General features: G+C 38.1%; 1 protein-coding gene and 1 non-coding gene across 12 annotated transcripts in view; both read right to left on the bottom strand.

Moving 5' to 3' along the window:
- The window catches only part of LOC136873994 (protein bric-a-brac 1), a 477,177-nt gene that overhangs the window by 341,749 nt on the left and 117,107 nt on the right, over positions 1-18,321 (bottom strand). The window lies entirely within an intron of this gene.
- Positions 16,959-17,077, bottom strand: LOC136875198 (5S ribosomal RNA). Its single transcript, XR_010860416.1, has one exon. It is a non-coding gene; the product is annotated as a 5S ribosomal RNA (ribosomal RNA).

The raw sequence follows: 18,321 nt of genomic DNA on the forward strand, positions 1-18,321 counted from the left end.
AGAACTTGAAGCTGAACCACAAGCCGCACTACCATAGTCTATTTGGGACAGAATCATAGCCGTATAGAAACACAACAGCAATGCACAGCCCTACAAGGTGCCACTGAGAAACTTATGCATATTAATTCTCTTCATGCAGGCAACCTTAATGAACGGATGATTTCTTCACTGCTAGTACATGCTGATCAGAAATTTAAAGTAATAAACACAGTTATATGCCCTTCTCTAATATACCCTTTCAAACTACCAAACCAGAGAAAATTCCGAAAAGTTCCTTGTTGATATAAATATATTAATACAAAGCGCTCTTAAGGATATTCTTCAAATGCATGCACAGGCATCCCTAATGGAATGGTCTACACTGAAGAAAAATACCGTTTGTATGCGAATAATCCCCGCACCCTAACTCTAGGAAGGCTGATTTTGACATACACACACACACACACACACACACACACGCACACACGCACGCACGCAAACAAAAAAAAGCCAACAGTGACGCAAATAAAACCTGCACCCCAATTTTGTGCCTCAATTTTTTTCAAAAATATGTGGGTATTATTCGCGTAAATAAGGTAAAAGGGATTGGGACACTTCTGTGTCACTTGGGAAGCACATTTTTGGCACATTAACATCTGGAAGGTACTATTAGGTTCAGGTGATAAATACAATCATGTTACAAGAAATTTGAAAGAAGAAAACTCTCTCTTACTACAATCCCTCACTGTCCCTCCATCTAACAATTTGCAACATCCTCTCAGAAATAACCAACGCCAGGAGTACTAAGATAAAGGGCATTCAGCGAGTGGTGTAACTTGCAGCAGAAAGGATAAGGTGTACGTTTATACAACAAATATACTCCTACCAACTGCTGGATTCAAGACTTTCAAGGCTTGTCATATACTGAATGGCATGAGGCAATTAAAATGACAGCAAACATTTCAGCAGTAAGATTGCTGCCAAGAAGATCTCAGAACGATTCCCTTTGTAGGAGCTGTATCGAGGAGATTGAAAATTTTGGGCATGTTCTGGGATCTTGTCCTCATGGTGAACTTCATCGCAACATCCACACACTAATTGCAACAACACTGAAAGACCCTGGTTTCCAGGTATTTGAAAAAGTTCATGGCTTGACGGTCAATGGAAGCCACAGAAGGATCGACCCAACTGTGCACTTTGAAAGCCATAAGTCACAGACCACAGATATCAACCTTGAAAAAAAAAAATATTTAATTACCAAGAATTTCTTACTACAGAGATAAATACCAGTTAGAGGAAATCAACAAAGTAGGTCTGATGACTGGAGCGAAGGGAACAATTCCCGTTTTCGCTGCCAATTTTTGGAAACAGATATCTCTACCAGTGACAACATTAGGGAAAATTGCCATCATTGCTTTAAGAGGTTCATTAACACCTTAACTGGGTACTAAGTTTTCCACATGTGTAACCTGCCCTGGGTATATTTTTCTCCACTTTATGATATTTAAATATTTCCTGCAAAAAATGTGTACACAATAAGTTTAATATAACATGACAGTGATTATTATACTTTAATAACGGGTTACTAACATTATTTATGTTATTTACTTTATGTATCCAGATGACTGTAGGTTTTGTAGATTGCTATCTGTGTGATACAGGTGGAAACACGGTCATCTACAAACACACTTAAGTATTCTTCGACATTATGTATGTCAATAAAACTTTATTTATGGTATTTACACCGGTAAAAGCAATTCTTGGCCTTGGGGCACCATTCATAATGAACTGGAGCAGAAGTCACATTTTCAATGTCTTCCTTGATACTTAGTTCATCTGGAACCACTTAACTTTTATTTTCAGGATCACTTTCAGTGTCCTCTTCTTTAATATATATCCACGCATCATCACTTGCTAAAAAAATACCTCATCTTCACCCTCCACTGTCAAAGTACCAGTACACTCCAGCTGATTTACTTCACATTTGGAAACCATGCTACTCGACATAAATGGCTGCATGGGAGCATTGTGCAAGACGCCAAAACTAATTTAAGGAGGCTGTGATAGCTATACAATTCAATATACAGCGTGATATCATGGACAAAATATCAACTAATACAGTAGACTCGATGGCAACATCATATGCCATCGCCCTAAGAGAAATAAACAAAACATTTAATGATCAACTTATGCCGTCATGCCCACCAAAGAAGCCCAGCACAAAAACGTCTATAGACATCATGTCCATTTAAGGGGTTAATCATTCTAAAAAAAATCATTGTTACAATTAGCTTACCATCTAAATTTCTAAAGATTGAATCTCCTATTTTGTAAAAATTAAAGTAAAAGTATACAGTGAAACCTCATTAGCACGTTCCTCATTAAGACGTTTTCTCGCTTAGCACATCGTAAATTCGAAGTCCCGATTCATGTTGTATTAAATCTATATAAAAATACATCACTTATCACATCACGAGTTTTCATCAACACTTCCTTCCACACGCAGCTCTCCACTAAGACCTACTACCCAAGGTAACTAGAATAAAAGGTAGGCTACTCCGGCGGTTGAAGCTTCCACTGGCTGGAGCGCTATGACGTCATGTGATATGAACGATAGCGAGTAAGGTATACAGTCACAGTACAGCAAGCCTGTGAGTTCTCGTGCCTGTGAAACATCTCAATCTTTCATCAAATTAATAATAGTCTGGTTTAGTTCGATTCGATAAGTAACGGCACTTCCAATAGATTTAAAAACGTGAAAATGCATTAAATTTCGTCACATGCTGAGCAGGTAGAACATCAACTATCAAATACATGACATATAATATGATAAGAAATAAAATATTGCCATGCAACTCAAACTAATTTATTTCCTGATGAATATTTATATCAAATGGCATAGGAAAATATACATCATATCGACATCTTTATGGAATTATATTAAATTATTAAAATGTACGTATCAGGAGACTTAATTACTTGATGAACCAGCCCAAAGCTTTTCTTACTGACATATTTTCTCAGTGCTAGCTCCTTACTCTTTGCATTAAAATACCATATCCTAATAAATGTTGTAGTCCTTACTTAGAGACAAATTATTTTGTCATGGAATACTGGAAATTTTGACTTAATAATAGAAATAAGAGTTTTCATTACGTTTTTGCATCTGGATACAGTCTTACTGTGAAACACACCAAATGACATTTCGAACTGGGCTACGTTTTTTAACCACTCATGACTGGGATGTGAGAGGCCTTTTGAAATAACCGATATCCAGTAACAGGTCTCTTCTCGCACGGCATTTTTGTCTCTTTCTTCGTATTTACTGTATATCAGATCATGGATACTGTATTATTTCATGAGCTTCGAAATATATTCAGAAATATAAGTTATTAGCACATAATAATGTTTTTGGATTCTACATCCCACTACTATGTATTTGAGCACCTTCACCACCGGACCGAGACAGGATCGAACCTGCCAAGTTGGGTTAAGAAGGCTAGCGCTCTACCATTTGAGTTGCTACTCAGCCCGGCTATTAGCACATAATAATTACAGAAAATATGATTTTCATTCAGTCATTTGTATGTGACACCTTTTTACCGTACGTAATTAGCACATAATAATTATAGAAAATATGATTTTCATTCAGTCATTTATATCTGACGCCTTTTTACTGCATGAGCTGTAATAATGGAGATATTCAAGAGTTTATTACAAAGTGTTTCAACAACCAAGCATTGCTGATGAGGAAGTATTGTTATGCCATCACAGTAGCAAACTAACTGGCTATGATGGTTGTTGTCGTTATTGTCTTTATAATATGCAAAATAATAATGTTATTTGTGTTACGTCTCACTAACAACATTTATGGTTTTCTGACACTCGAGGTGCTGTAATTTTGTCCCACGGGAGTTCTTTCACATGCCGACAATTTATAGCGCCACAAACGTTTCCATAATATGTTGACTGCATTTTAATCAGTACAGTGGTTCTACTTCAGATACTGACAACATGAACACTGTTCACGTAGTGAACCACTATAAAATTATTATGAATCTGTGATCCGATATACAGTAAATACGTAGAAAGAGACAAAATGTTGGTCGGGCAGTCACTTGCTTTCTTGGCTTACGCTGTGTGAGCCATCAATGATAGACCCCAAGTGTAAGCGTACGAATTGTAGAGTATAGAAACCCCTACAAAAAAGTCCGCGATGGCACATTCCTATTTTCAACTGGCTGCCCTCTACAGGCGATTTTATGCTATAACTCCTTAAAATTAAATAAATATTTTGATATTATCCTTGAGTTCCTCATCAAAATAAATTGTTTGACCTCCTCCAGTATTTTATAACAATTACAATAGCCTTGTCAGGACATTATTTGCATGAAGGGTTCAGAAGTTATAACCACTTTAGACTGCAGTGGTAATGTGTCAACAGGAAGGGCGACCGCTGTCTCATATCATATGACGTCACGCAGAAGGCGGCCAGGGAGAGAAACAAGCGAGCGCGATGCGGGAAGAGACTCCCCTGCCTACTACCCACCAACTTCTCCACATGACATCACTCCCCACTACTAGTAACAACAGCTCACCCGTCAGAACTTGACTAATGGTGAAGAGGCTTTTGAACAAGCAAGTTACGGATGGATAGGTGGAATATGTAAGCTTGTTATAAATTTTCACTCAAACATTGCTTTTATTACAATACATACGTTTTTCAATATATACTTTGAAATAGATCATTTTCCTTGCAGATAATACAGAATACTCATTTGATGGCACTTCACCTGACATCAATACACAGATACATGGTTTTTTCTTTACAATTTGCTTTACATCGCACCAACACAGATAGGTCTTATGGCGATGATGGGATAGGGAAGGCCTAGGAATGGGAAGGATGCAGCCCTGGCTTTAATTAAGGTACAGCAACAGCATTTGAATGGTGTGAAAATGGGAAACTATGGAAATCCATCTTCAGGGCTGCCGACACTGGGGTTCGAGACAACTATCTCCTGGATGCAAGCTCACAGCTGCGCTTCCCTAACCTCACGGCCAACAGATATATGTAACCTTACCTCCCTAATATAGTATATCAGTGATAACAATAACATCAAGTTTAAGATGCAAGTCAACTCACAAATGGAGGAATTTTAATCTACACATCAGTTTTTTTTTTTTAACATTTAGAAGACAAGAGATTACATTTCAAGAACAGTATAAACATATTTGGATGATGTAGTTATATATCATATTTACAGGTGAAATATATTAACCGGGCGAGTTGGCCGTGCGGTTAGGAGCGCGCGGCTGTGAGCTTGCATCCGGGAGATAGTGGGTTCGAATCCCACTGTCGGCAGCCCTGAAGACGGTTTTCCATGGTTTGCCATTTTCACACCAGGCAAATGCTGGGTCTGTACCTTAATTAAGGCCACGGCCGCTTCCTTCCAACTCCTAGGCCTTTCCTATCACATCGTCGCCATAAGACCTTGCACCAACAGAGATATGTCTTATGGCGATGATGGGATAAGAAAGACCTAGGAGCGGGAAGGAAGTGGCTGTGGCCTTAATTGAGGTACAGCCCCAGCATTTGCGTGGTGTGAAAATGGGATACCACGGAAAACTATCTACAGGGCTGCCAACAGTGGGGTTCGAACCTACTATCTCCCGTATGCAACCTAACACCTGTGCGACTCTAACCGCACGGGCAACTCGACCGGTGAACAAATAGAAGTGTGGTGTCTAATTCAAGATGGCGGTCAGTCATACTCTCCTTTTCTCTCGCACATGGCTAAGTTTAACCTCTAAATAATCCATGGTCAAAGTGTGTGACCAGTAAACAATGTTTAATAACCCTCTAGTCTGAAATATAAGGCTTCAGCTAACATTTCTTAGAGAAAGAGCGTGATCTGCAATAAGACGTTGATACTTTTATAGGCGCTAGTGCATATATGCTTTCATATTTGACTGATTATTTACACACCTTTTAATACATTGTTGTTATTTAATAAGGTTAGTGTATTTGTTCTCTCGTCTTTCTACACGCCTTTTAATGCTCGCCTCATCTTTAGAAATAGTAGATGTTTCACTGTACCCATACATACACAACGTAAAATGCACGTATGTCAGGAAAAACATATCAAGTGTTTACATATCGCTGTTGAATAGTTTTTATGTGTATTCAATAGTACGTTTTCTCCCGTAACATGTCCTCTTTCCTTGTCCCCTATAGAAACATCTTAACAAAGTTTTACTGTACTTTATCACAAGGCAGCCTCAGCATGAGAGGAAGAATTTCATACATAAATATGCTCATGGTACTAATATAATTTTGATATTTACTAATATAACTAAAAATGATATATTACCTAGCTCTGTAAACGTCATTTCAATTTAGACCTCAAGTGAGGTGTGTTACCAGCTTCACCTATATCCATGACATAGAAGCATGGTGGTCTCACAGCTTCTTGTTTATATGAACTGCATATTACTGAAGTTAATACACCCACATACAGTAACTATGATCGGTGAGTACAAATATTTTTTATAAAAGAAATATGTCTTCTTTCCAATCAATAATACTGTTTTTTATGGGCAATATTACTATTGTTTTCACATAAAATACAGAGGCCACATATGAGGCCCTTACAATTTTCAAAGAAAATGGACCTTCAATTTCTTTTAGGAAGTGTGTTGCATCTTTAAAGTTTTTAATAAATAAAAAGTGAGAAAAATTTTGTTTTGGCTTTGAAATGAAATAAGCGTGCATGAAGGGGTTAATGTAATGTATCATTACACTCATGTTACTAATAGAACTCATAATGAGCTACGCTTTAGTGGTGAAAACAATGAGCTATGCTTTACTGGTGAAAGCAAACAATTGTTGTAGTTCTGGGGTAACTTTGTATAGGACTTTGTTAATGACAGCTAGGGTCTGATTCAGACGAGGAGCAATTAAATACTGGTATCACTATATAGTACAGTTTGAGAAAATACTACCTGTTGCTTAGTAAAAACAAGCTACTGTCCTGGTTCCAGGGTACCTGTGTTTAGAACTCTTGTTACCGGCCACGCACAGTTCGATCCTCGTGATGAGCAACAAATTTTGTGCCCCAATTCAGTTAGTTATTAGTAGATAGCTGCTGTACTTTAAACATTCTCTTTATCACTATTGGATTTGCTATTATATTGTTATTGTCTCTTTGAGATATGAATATCAATAAAAGCTTGAATTCGAGAATAAATCCATCATAATAGCTCATGCAGTGAAAATGAATGAGACATATATGATCGGAAGTGGCAGTACCTACAACTTTCATGAACAGGTTTTAGATGAAACAAATACTGAAGGGGATATTTGGAAATTAATGAAAAATATAATTATCATGAAAAACTCCATTATTTTACTTCAGAAATTATATTCTAAACAACTTTCATCATGTAGAGGTTATCGATATGGCTAATATTAAAGGACAAATTTGACATTTACTGCTTGGCCTCCCTAAAATTACCAACCCATTTTGTTATCAATAATAATATTATTGGCTTTATGTCCCACTAACTACTTTTTCGGTTTTCGGAGACGCTGAGGGGCTGGAATTTAGTCCCGCAGGAGTTCTTTTGTGTGTCAGTAAATCTACCGACACGAGACGGACGAATTTGAGCACGTTCAAATACCACCGGACTGAGCCAGGATCAAAACTGCCAAGTTGGGGTCAGACGGCCAGCGCCTCAACAGTCTGAGCCACTCAGCCCGGCTGATTTTGTTATCATCATTACCATTATAACGTATGTGAAAAATTCTACTCGTATGGTGTGTCTTATAACATACTACCTTGAGAGCTGAAAGGAAGCAATTGTCCAATTTCATTGTAAAACCCTTTTCAGATCTGTTTGTGCATTCATAAGCACAACGGCCTAGAATGCTTGTTCTTCAAAACTCAGACCCCAGAAATATGTAAATGCACATATATTTCAAAACTAATAATAGCTAATAATCCTCCATGCTTAAAAAAAAATATTTTTGGTACTATGAAAGTTCCAGTGGACAGCCTAAATTTCAATGAAATTGCATAAAGAGTGATCTTACCCTGTGCGGAATACATACGATTAAATCAGTTGATGGAACATTTGGCTAAAAGACGGTGGAGCCAATCAGAATGAAGCACTCATTGACCACACTGTCCCTATAAAGTCAATGTATTTAACTCTGCCGCCTACTAAGCAGTTGTTCCATACAGCAGAGGGGCTTGCTGTAAGAGCTTACGGCATTCCCGCTAGTCAGCCACGAGGAGCGTGTAAACAGTGTTGTGTTTCTCGGCGAGTTAAAAGAATTTTAAGTCTGATAATAACACCAATGCAAAGGAATTTGTTTTTTGAAGTAGTTCATTCAATTGTGTATTGAGTGTGAAGCTGGTTGAAAATTCTAAAGAATCTGATCTGTACAGCAGCAGCAATAGTTGCAAGAAAAAATTGCCAAAAATAAAAGGAACTCTGGAAAATCATACTTATGTTTCTGTGGGGAGGACAGTCACATGCAAAAAGTTTGTACTTTCCACGAAGTATAATCCCAAGGAATATTTTTGCCCAAGTGAATGCTGCTAATCAGGAAAAATTTCACAACACTTTCTAGAAAAAAATCAAGATACAATGCTTTTAGGTCTTCTAGATCGAAGATGCATGCTGAGAAAGGAAAGTGAACCGAAGGTAAAAATAGAAACACATTAAAGTGAGTGTGAGTCTGTAAATAATTTCTATTACAAGTTCCCCAGGTTAACGAAGGTCGAATGAAAACTACTTTAAAAGTGATAACTTCAGATGAGCTTTGCGCAGAGAGAAGACAACATCAAAATCGGACCCATAAAATTAACACTGATGTTTGGAATATGGTGAAAACACACTGAGATTTGTTTTCTTCAAATAGCTTGCATTATGAGCAGAAGAAATCTTAGCAGAACTAATCTGACAACCCAGATCTTACTGCTGATAAATTGTACAGATCCTTTCAGCAACATTATTTTGAAGAGCGAGGGGGAAGTCTCAAGATGAAGTATGAGACCTACCATCATTTTTTTCAGAGAAAGTATCCCTTATGTTTTCTATTAAGTCCTGAACTGACTCCTGTGATTTCTATCAGAGCCAACAATAAGCACCACACACATAAACACAGTCGAAAAGAGCACATCCCACTCTTCTAACGGCAGGTCAACGCGAGTGGGAACAGGGTGAGTAAGTACTATTTAAATCACTTTACAATCATATCCGAACACACACTAAGTTTCTCATTTCTTTTCTTTTTCCTCAGACATCCATCTTCAATGACATGGTGCCATAAACCAAGACCATACCATCATCAATTCTACATCAACAATAGTAGACGACAGTTTCAACTTTGAAAGCAGATGTTTCATAACGAAAAATGTTCCCCCAACCCCTCAGCCAATTTAAATCTACCAATTATTCGTAGCATCAGCTCTCCACAAGACCACCAAGTTGGTTCCATACTATATGAAATCACTGCAAGATTATGTGAACTAGAGCAAAGCAATTTCTATATTTGTTGTATGTTTCATTGTCAAACGTGTTTTATTTCAAATATTTGAAAGTTGATTGAAACAAGACCGACAAGTCTGTTCCGTGTTCTACAAACACACGGCAATAATTTTAACCCAGATGCAAGAACTTTCTTCCTTAAAGTACGAAGCGTTTGATGTCAAACAGTATATTTCAACTAGTTCTATATTTTCAAGTACATCGAAACAAGACCAACAAGTCTGTTCAGTGTTCTACAAACACATGGCAGTATTTTTAACCCAGATTCAAGAACTTTCTTAAAGTGCCAAGCGTTACATGTGATTGTGTGTAGAATTTGTCATTAGGTTTTGTTTCAACTGGTTCACATGTTTTCAAGCTGATTGTGGCAAGACCGACAAGTCTATTCGGTGTTTACAAACGCATGACAGTATATTTTTAACCCAGATCCAAGAGTTTTCTTAAAGTGCCAAGTGTTTCATGTCAATGTGTACATAATTTGTCATTATGTTTTAGAACAACCTATCCATAAGTATTTAGGCAATTGCCATTGTGTGTGTATAATTTTGTCATGATTTTTTGTCAACCTATGGAGAAGTATGTAGGCAATCCCCATGATGATTGTTATCAGATTCCTAAAAGCTACAAGAACTGATGATGACTCCAAGGAAGTCGAAACCGGTCTTCACTTAATAAATTTCAAACATTTTACATTGTGTTGAATGGTGGAACATCCCTCAAACTCTATTATATCCTGTGATTTCTGTCGAAAAGCAGAAACTATCTTAAGCGTCAATGCAAATGATGAACTAAAAGTTCCCTATGACCTTCACAAACTGAGAGTAATGAGGTTCAAGAGCCTGAAAAAGGAGCACCTGAGCTCAGTCAAGGTGGAAGATAGTGATACACTTGTAGAGTTTGATTATGCACAAAATCGTCCTCTACCATGACTAAATATCTAATGATGGAATTATATGATGTATTGAATTAGGAGGATACACTTAATTTTACCTTTGTAAAGTGAATATCACTGCCCACTTCTAAAAGCAACTTTTGAAGGTTTACGTTTCAAGGTAATGAAGATAGCAGTACATTTTACTGATTTTACAAAACTGAGGCAAGCCCTAATTGAGTGTGTTCATTTCTACACGATTTTTAATGTGAGAAAATGCAGAAAAAGACAAGTGTCAAGAAGATGATGAAAATAATAATGTTATTGGTTTTACGTCCCACTAACTATTTTTATGATTTTCGGAGACTTTGAGATGCCAGAATTTTGGCCTGCAGAATTCCTTAATGTGTTGGCAAATCTACTGACACGAGGCTGACTTATTTGAACACCTTCAAATACCACCAGACTGAGCCAGGATCGAACCCACCAGCTTCAGTTCTGGAGACCAGCGTTCTACGCATGAGCTATTCATCATGGCATCAAGAAGATACTACTACTATCCGATTCGTATGGGGGACAACGTAACAATATGACAGTTATAAGATTATATTCATGGTTTTCAAAAGCACGTCACAATAAAAACCGTATTCCCTGTAAGAGGCCTCGTACAACCAGTGCGACCAAAATGTTGGTCTATATGATAATGTCCTGAAGAATATTGAGAATACTGAAAGTACATGAACAGTATTTCAACATCTTGTAACATCGTCTGCTTACCTTATGTCACCGGCTACACTATTTGCATCTACTGCTGATTTTCTCAACTTCACTCTGGTGTTCCATCAATTTTCTACGCAAATTCAAAAACTTACATTCAACCTTTCCTATTCTATGTCTGTTTACTTCTCTCATTACCGCCATCAACTGTCTACTACTACCTGCTTGCTCTCACCGGAACTGTGACGTCATTTTGTCACCCGTCTTAATTTACTTACCTCACTCAGCTCTCGATATTTCTCGTCCTCTCTATGCCCTGTCTTGGTCTGTATAAATTTGGAGTTGTTGGTTTGAAAAGCTAGTTCAGATGTTGCATCGGCTTACTATGTGCTAAGTCCTCCTCGGGTGGAGCTAAGTCTTCTTGGCTATTCTTTCTCGCCATCTATGCTTCAGCTTCCTGTCACCATACCAAGGTAGGAGAAAGGAATGAGGTAAATACAACACTAACTGCTCCTCGAAACTGAAATGCCGTTTTTGAAAGGATAAACTTAACTTTCTACTTCTGTGTGGTGTCTCTCAATTCTAAATTTACGAATGCAGACTGGACTCATTTAAAATTCCTTTTAATTCTTTTTCCTTGGTATTTACTGGCTGCTCGTTTCCAACTTTTCCTTATCCTTCCTTCCCTTACAAGCTTGTTTACTATGGGAACGGATAGGCACTACTGTGTACATGAGACTTAATTTTATTGTTATCTAAGTCCCCTAAATTTTATTGCCTCATGTCCTTCTAATTGTTGGTCAATTATCTTTCTGTTATCACTGCGCTAATTTCTCTATTGCAGCACGTTTAGTACCTCCTTTTTTGGGACAATTTGTTGTACCTTGTATTTAGCGAGAGGTTTATAATGAATTAATTGGATTAATTACTCTGTTTGCAATTTTGTGTGAATTTTTATATTCTATAGTCCATCACACCTCATGGGCTTATTAATTTCTTGTAGTCCTTGAAAGGACTTTGGCTGTGACAGAACATTTCCTTTCCCTTTTTTTGATAGTGTTCTTGCCTGAGCTTTATCCCCCTCAATCCCCCCCCCCTTTTTTTTCATTTCTAAGGATTCAGGGCTTTTTGCCCTTTCTTTAGTTTCTTCTCTGGAAAACATTTGTGCATGCCCTTTCTGTTTTTCTCCAGTGGTATATAGGAATCAATCGATTTTGGTGATAATTATGAGATTTTACTGACGTTTTAGTCTTCTCTACAATTTTGTATTGTACTGTTATTTTAAATGGATCGAAGAATCATTTTACGAATCTTAATCCTGTTGAGTTAAACCTTTTTTAAAGGAGAGTATTCCATGTATTAAAAAAAAGGAACAAAAACAAAATGTTACTCTTTATTCATGGTCTGGTACCATAAAATATTTAAATGATGATGCACAACTTTTACATGGAACTTCTTTTAACATATATTCACACCTTGAACACATCTTTTTCTCCCATTTGAGGGAGGCACGATTGTAACCATCCCACTCCAATATTCTTTCTCTCCCTCCTTTTTTTTTTGTTTCTATGTACCATCCACTATCCTCTACACGGCCCAAGCACTTGATTGCAATTGTTCCGACTGTGTTTCCAACCAGGTGTCATCAATATTGTATGATGCCCATTTAATGTTGTCATGGCAACAGCAAAACAATAAGACATGCAGCAAAATTCAAGATTATTGTTAAAAATGTACGTGCAAATGCAACTTTCAATGACAGTGAAACAATGTTCATGACTGACGGTAATGATTGCTATTAACGAAAAGTTGTGACAAAATTACTTGAGTCACTGTCATGGAGTTCTTCTTAGTATCTCTATGAGGAATATGTGATTCATTTTACAACCTGATTACTATTTAAGTTTGTATATTTCACTGCAGTGGGTATTACATCAGCTATTTCTATTTACAGTATGCTTTCATAACTTTCAAATCTCATAATTTAATGATTCTTATTAAGAAACAATGCGGCTGACGGTTTCAAAACTATTAACTATGAGTTTTAGTTATTTCGTACATTTAATTTTAATTTTTTAATACAATGTATTTCACTATGGTACACTATAATTATGGTTTTAAGGATCTCAGTAATGATGATTCATTGATAAAAAATGAGTAAACAGGTTATTTAAAAGCAACCACAATGACAGGGTAATGAGATTTATAATATTTCATTGGTAACAAGTACATTTTATTTCCAAGTACAATAATCATAAAGTAGTAGTAGCAGTAAAAAAAAAAAAAAAAAAAAGTGATAATAGAAAACGACTGACAGACATTCAATCTGGTCATGAAATCAACAGCCTTCAGACACCTCCTGAGGAAAGAGAAAACGTTATCTCCCAACCCCAGCCTGAGAGAGTTCCAGATTGATCATGCAGCAATCTCAAAACATATGGAAAAGGAGATCCAAAATGTAAAAGTCCTGAGGGGTTCAAACTTGGATTGAGATCATTTTCTCTCCAAGATCAAAGTCAAGATCATCCCAGGATGTGTTGTTGTTTGAGTCATCAGTCCATAGACTGGTTTGATGCAGCTCTCCATGCCACCCTATCCTGTGCTAACCTTTTCATTTCAACGTAACTATTGCATCCTACATCTACTCTAATCTGTTTGTCATATTCATACCTTGGTCTACCCCTACCGTTCTTACCACGTACACTTCCTTCAAAAACAAACTGAACAAGTCCTGGGTGTCTTAAGATGTGTCCTATCATTCTATCTCTTCTTCTCGTCAAATTTAGCCAAATCGATCTCCTCTCACCAATTCGATTCAGTATCTCTTCATTCATGATTCGATCTATCCATCTCACCTTCAGCATTCTTCTGTAACACTGCATTTCAAAAGCTTCTATTCTCTTTCTTTCTGAGCTAGTTATCGTCCATGTTTCACTTCCATAAATGTCATGCTCCACACGAAAGTCTTCAAAAACATCTTTCTAATTCTGATATCAATGTTTGAAGTGAGCAAATTTCTTTTCTTAAGAAAGCTCTTCCTTGCTTGTGCTAGTCTGCATTTTATGTCCTCCTTACTTCTGCCATCGTTAGTTATTTTACTACCCAAGTAACAATATTCATCTACTTCCTTTAAGACTTCGTTTCCTAATCTAATATTTCCTACATCACCTGCCTTCGTTCGACTGCACTCCATTACTTTTGTTTTGGACTTATTTATTTTCATCTTGTACTCCTTACCCAAGACTTCAACCATACCATTCAGCAACTTCTCGAGATCTTCTGCCGTCTCAGATAAAATAACAATATCATCGGCAAAGCTCAAGGTTTTGATTTCCTCCCCTTGGACTGTGATTCCCTTTCCAAATTTCTCTTTGATTTCCTTTACTGCCTGTTCTATGTAAACATTGAAAAGGAGAGGGGACAAACTGCAGCCTTGCCTCACTCCTTTCTGGATTGCTGCTTCTTTTTCAAAGCCCTCGATTCTTATCACTGCAGACTGATTTTTATACAGGTTGTAGATAATTCTTCATTCTCGGTATTTGATCCCTATCATCTTCAGAATCATAAATAGCTTGTTCCAATCAACATTATCGAATGCCTTTTCCAGATCTACGAATGCCATGTACGTGGGCTTGTCCTTCTTGATTCGATCCTCTAAGATCAGTCGTAAAGTCAGGATTGCTTCACGTGTTCCTACATTTCTTCTGAAGCCAAATTGATCTTCTCCCAACTCAGCTTCAACTTGTTTTTCCATTCTTCTGTAAATAATATGTGTTAAAATTTTGCAGGCATGAGATACTAAACTAATGGTGCGGTAGTTTTCACACCTGTCAGCACCGGCTTTCTTGGGAATAGGTATAACAACATTCTGCTGAAAATCGGATGGGACTTCTCCTGTCTCATACATCCTGCACACTAAATGAAATAACCTTACCATGCTGTTTTCTCCTAAGGCAGTCAGTAATTCACAAGGAATATCATCAATTCCAGGTGCCTTGTTCCTATTTAGGTCACTCACAGCTCTGTCAAACTCTGACCTCAAAATTGGGTCTCCCATTTCATCAGCATCAACAGCCTCTTCATGTTCCAGAACCAAATTATCTACATCGTTACCTTGATACAACTGTTGGGTATGCTCCTGCCATCTTCTTTCCCAAGAAGTGGCTTTCCATCTGAGCTCTTAATATTCATGCACCTAGATTTCCTTTCTCCAAAGGTTTCCTTGATTTTCTGTATGCAGCATCTACCTTTCCCAGGACCATACAGCCTTCGACATCCTTGCACTTCGCCTTCAGCCATTCTTCCTTAGCTACCTTGCACTTTCTATCCACTTGATTCTTTAATCGCCTGTATTCTTTTCTGCCCTCTTCATTTCTAGCATTCTTGTATTTTCATCGTTCATCAATCAGGTCTAGTATCTCCTGAGTTATCCACTGATTCTTAGTTGATCTTTTCTTCTTTCCTAACATTTCTTCAGCAGCCCTTCTGACTTCATTTTTCATGACTCTCCACTCTTCTTCTATTGTGTTTCCTTCAGCTTTTTCATTTAGTCCTTGTGCAACATGTTCCTTGAAACAATCCCTCACACTCTTTTCTTTTAACTTGTCTAGATCCCATCTTTTTACATTCTTTCCTTTCTTCAATTTCTTCAACTTCAGATGGCATTTCATGACCAACACGTTGAGGTCAGAGTCCACGTCTGCTCCTGGGAAAGTTTTGCAATCCAACACCTGGTTTCTGAATCTCTGCCTAATCATAATGAAGTCTATTTGATACCTTCCAGTGTCGCCAGGTCTCGTCCACGTATACAGCCGTCGTTTGTGGTGTTTGAACCAAGTACTGGCAAGGACAAAATTATGATCAGTGCAGAATTCAACCAGCCGACTTCCTCTTTCGTTCCTTTGTCCCAATCCAAATTCTCCTACTGTACTACCTTCTCTTCCTTGGCCTACCACTGCATTCCAGTCTCCCATCACAATTAGATTCTCGTCACCTTTTGCATATTGTATTAAATCTTCTATCTCCTCATATATTCTTTCAATTTCTTCATCATCCGCTGAACTAGTAGGCATATACACCTGCACTATTGTGGTGGGCATTGGTTTGGTGTCTATCTTGACAACAATAATTCTTTCACTAAGCTGTTCGTAGTAGCTTATCCGCTGCCCTATTTTCTTATTCATTATTAAACCAACTCCTGCATTTCCCCTGTTTGATTTCGTGTTGATAATTCGGTAGTCGCCTGACCAAAAATCCTGTTCTTCCTGCCAACGTACTTCACTTATACCAACTACGTCTAACTTTAGCCTATCCATCTTCCTTTTCAGATTCTCTAACCTACCACAACGATTCAAACTTCTAACATTCCACGCTCCGACTCGTAGAATGTCAGTATCCATCTTCCTGATGATCGTCCCCTCTTGTGTAGTCCCCACCCGGAGATCCGAATGGGGGACTAGTTTACCTCCGGAATATTTTACCCGGGAGGAAGCCATCATCAGTACATCATTCATACAGAGAGAGCTGCATGTCCTCGGGAGGTAGTTACGGCTGTAGTTTCCCGTTGCTTTCAGCCGTCTAGCAGTATCAACACAGCTAAGCCATGTTGAGTATTATTACAAGGCCGTATCAGTCAATCATCTAGACTGCCGCCCTTGCAACTACCGAAAGGCTGCTACCCCCCTTTCGATGAACCATTCGTTAGTCTGGTCTCTCAACAGATACCCATCCGATATGGTTGCACCTGCGGCTCGGCTATCTGCATCATTGGGACACGCAAGCCTCCCCACCGCGTCTTGGTCACATGGTTCGCAGAGGAGGAAAAAGGGAATTGAGCCAACGGCACGTGATGTTCCCAAGCGGTCACCCATCCAAGTATTGACCACGCCCAATGTTGCTTAACTGCGGTGATCGGACGAGAACCGGTGTATTCAACATGGTATGGCCGTTGGCCATCCCAGGATACAAGACCCAAAAAGCAGGACCACAGTTCAAACAACCAAGTTTGATACTGAAGAGCTGAGAGCGTGCACAGATTTCACAACAGAATCGAAAAAGAGACGGTATCAGGGATAGGAACAATTTAAAAAGGCTGTGATTGATACTGCAAGAGTCACAGTTCTTCTAGAGGAAAGGCGGAAACATGCGTGGTGGTCATCTGAAAGTGATGAGGCAACTGAAGAACGCCGGAAGCTATAGGTGAATTGTAGTTCTTGGAAAACATCCGAAAACCAGAAGTAGTTCCAGGAAACAAGGAAGAGAACCACCAAAAACAGAAGAAAGTATGAGAAAGAATGCTTCATCCTGACTGAACAGTACTTTCAAAAAAAAATAACACCCAGGGCTTTTTATAAGACATTCAAGAGCACCTTTAGATACAATACACCAAGTCTAGCCATCAGAAACCAAGAAGGAAAGAAGCCCAAATCATATGGAGAACAGTCAAATCCTAGCAGACTACTTTGTAAAACTCCTTAATTGTGAACCACCATCCCAGAAATTTGACTACAGGCACAAAGAACCAAATTCAGACTTGGAACCTCCGATTGTGGAGGAAGTCAGGAGCATCATCAAGACCTTGAAGAACAATAAAGCACCTGGAGAAGATGGAATTATTGTAGAACTCTGGAAATATGCTGATGATAGAGCAATCATTAAATTGACAAGAATCCTGAGCAACATTTGGGGAATACTGCTACTACCACAGACATATACGATCTTTTCAAAGGCATTGTTACATAGAGGAGAAAAAAATTAAAATCAAAAATAATTGGTCAATCTCAAGGTGGTTTCAGAAAGGGTGAATCATGCATGGAACAGATCCTGAACCCAAAGTTGATCATTGCATACCAAAGAGAAACAAGAAATTCGTGCTTACATTTGTGGACTTCAAAAAGGCCTACAATTCAGTGGACAGGGAAACAATGATCCATATCCTAGAAGCAATGGATCTAGACAGAAGACAATAGAATTCATTAAACAGACAGTGACTGGCCATCATCCAAGGTCAAGTTCAGAGGGATCCTACAGGAATCTTTGAATTCATTCACGGGTCAGACAGGGAGATGGACTACTTTCTATTCAACTGTGTTCTTGACAAAGTGATTACAGAGTGGCACCAAAAAATGCAAGGTATAGGAGGTATACGAATATCATGCAAGAACAAACGAATGGAGCTAACTGTTTAGCCTTTAGGA

The sequence above is a fragment of the Anabrus simplex genome, chromosome 5 (genome assembly GCF_040414725.1).
Source record: "Anabrus simplex isolate iqAnaSimp1 chromosome 5, ASM4041472v1, whole genome shotgun sequence".
Lineage (NCBI taxonomy): Eukaryota > Metazoa > Arthropoda > Insecta > Orthoptera > Tettigoniidae > Anabrus > Anabrus simplex.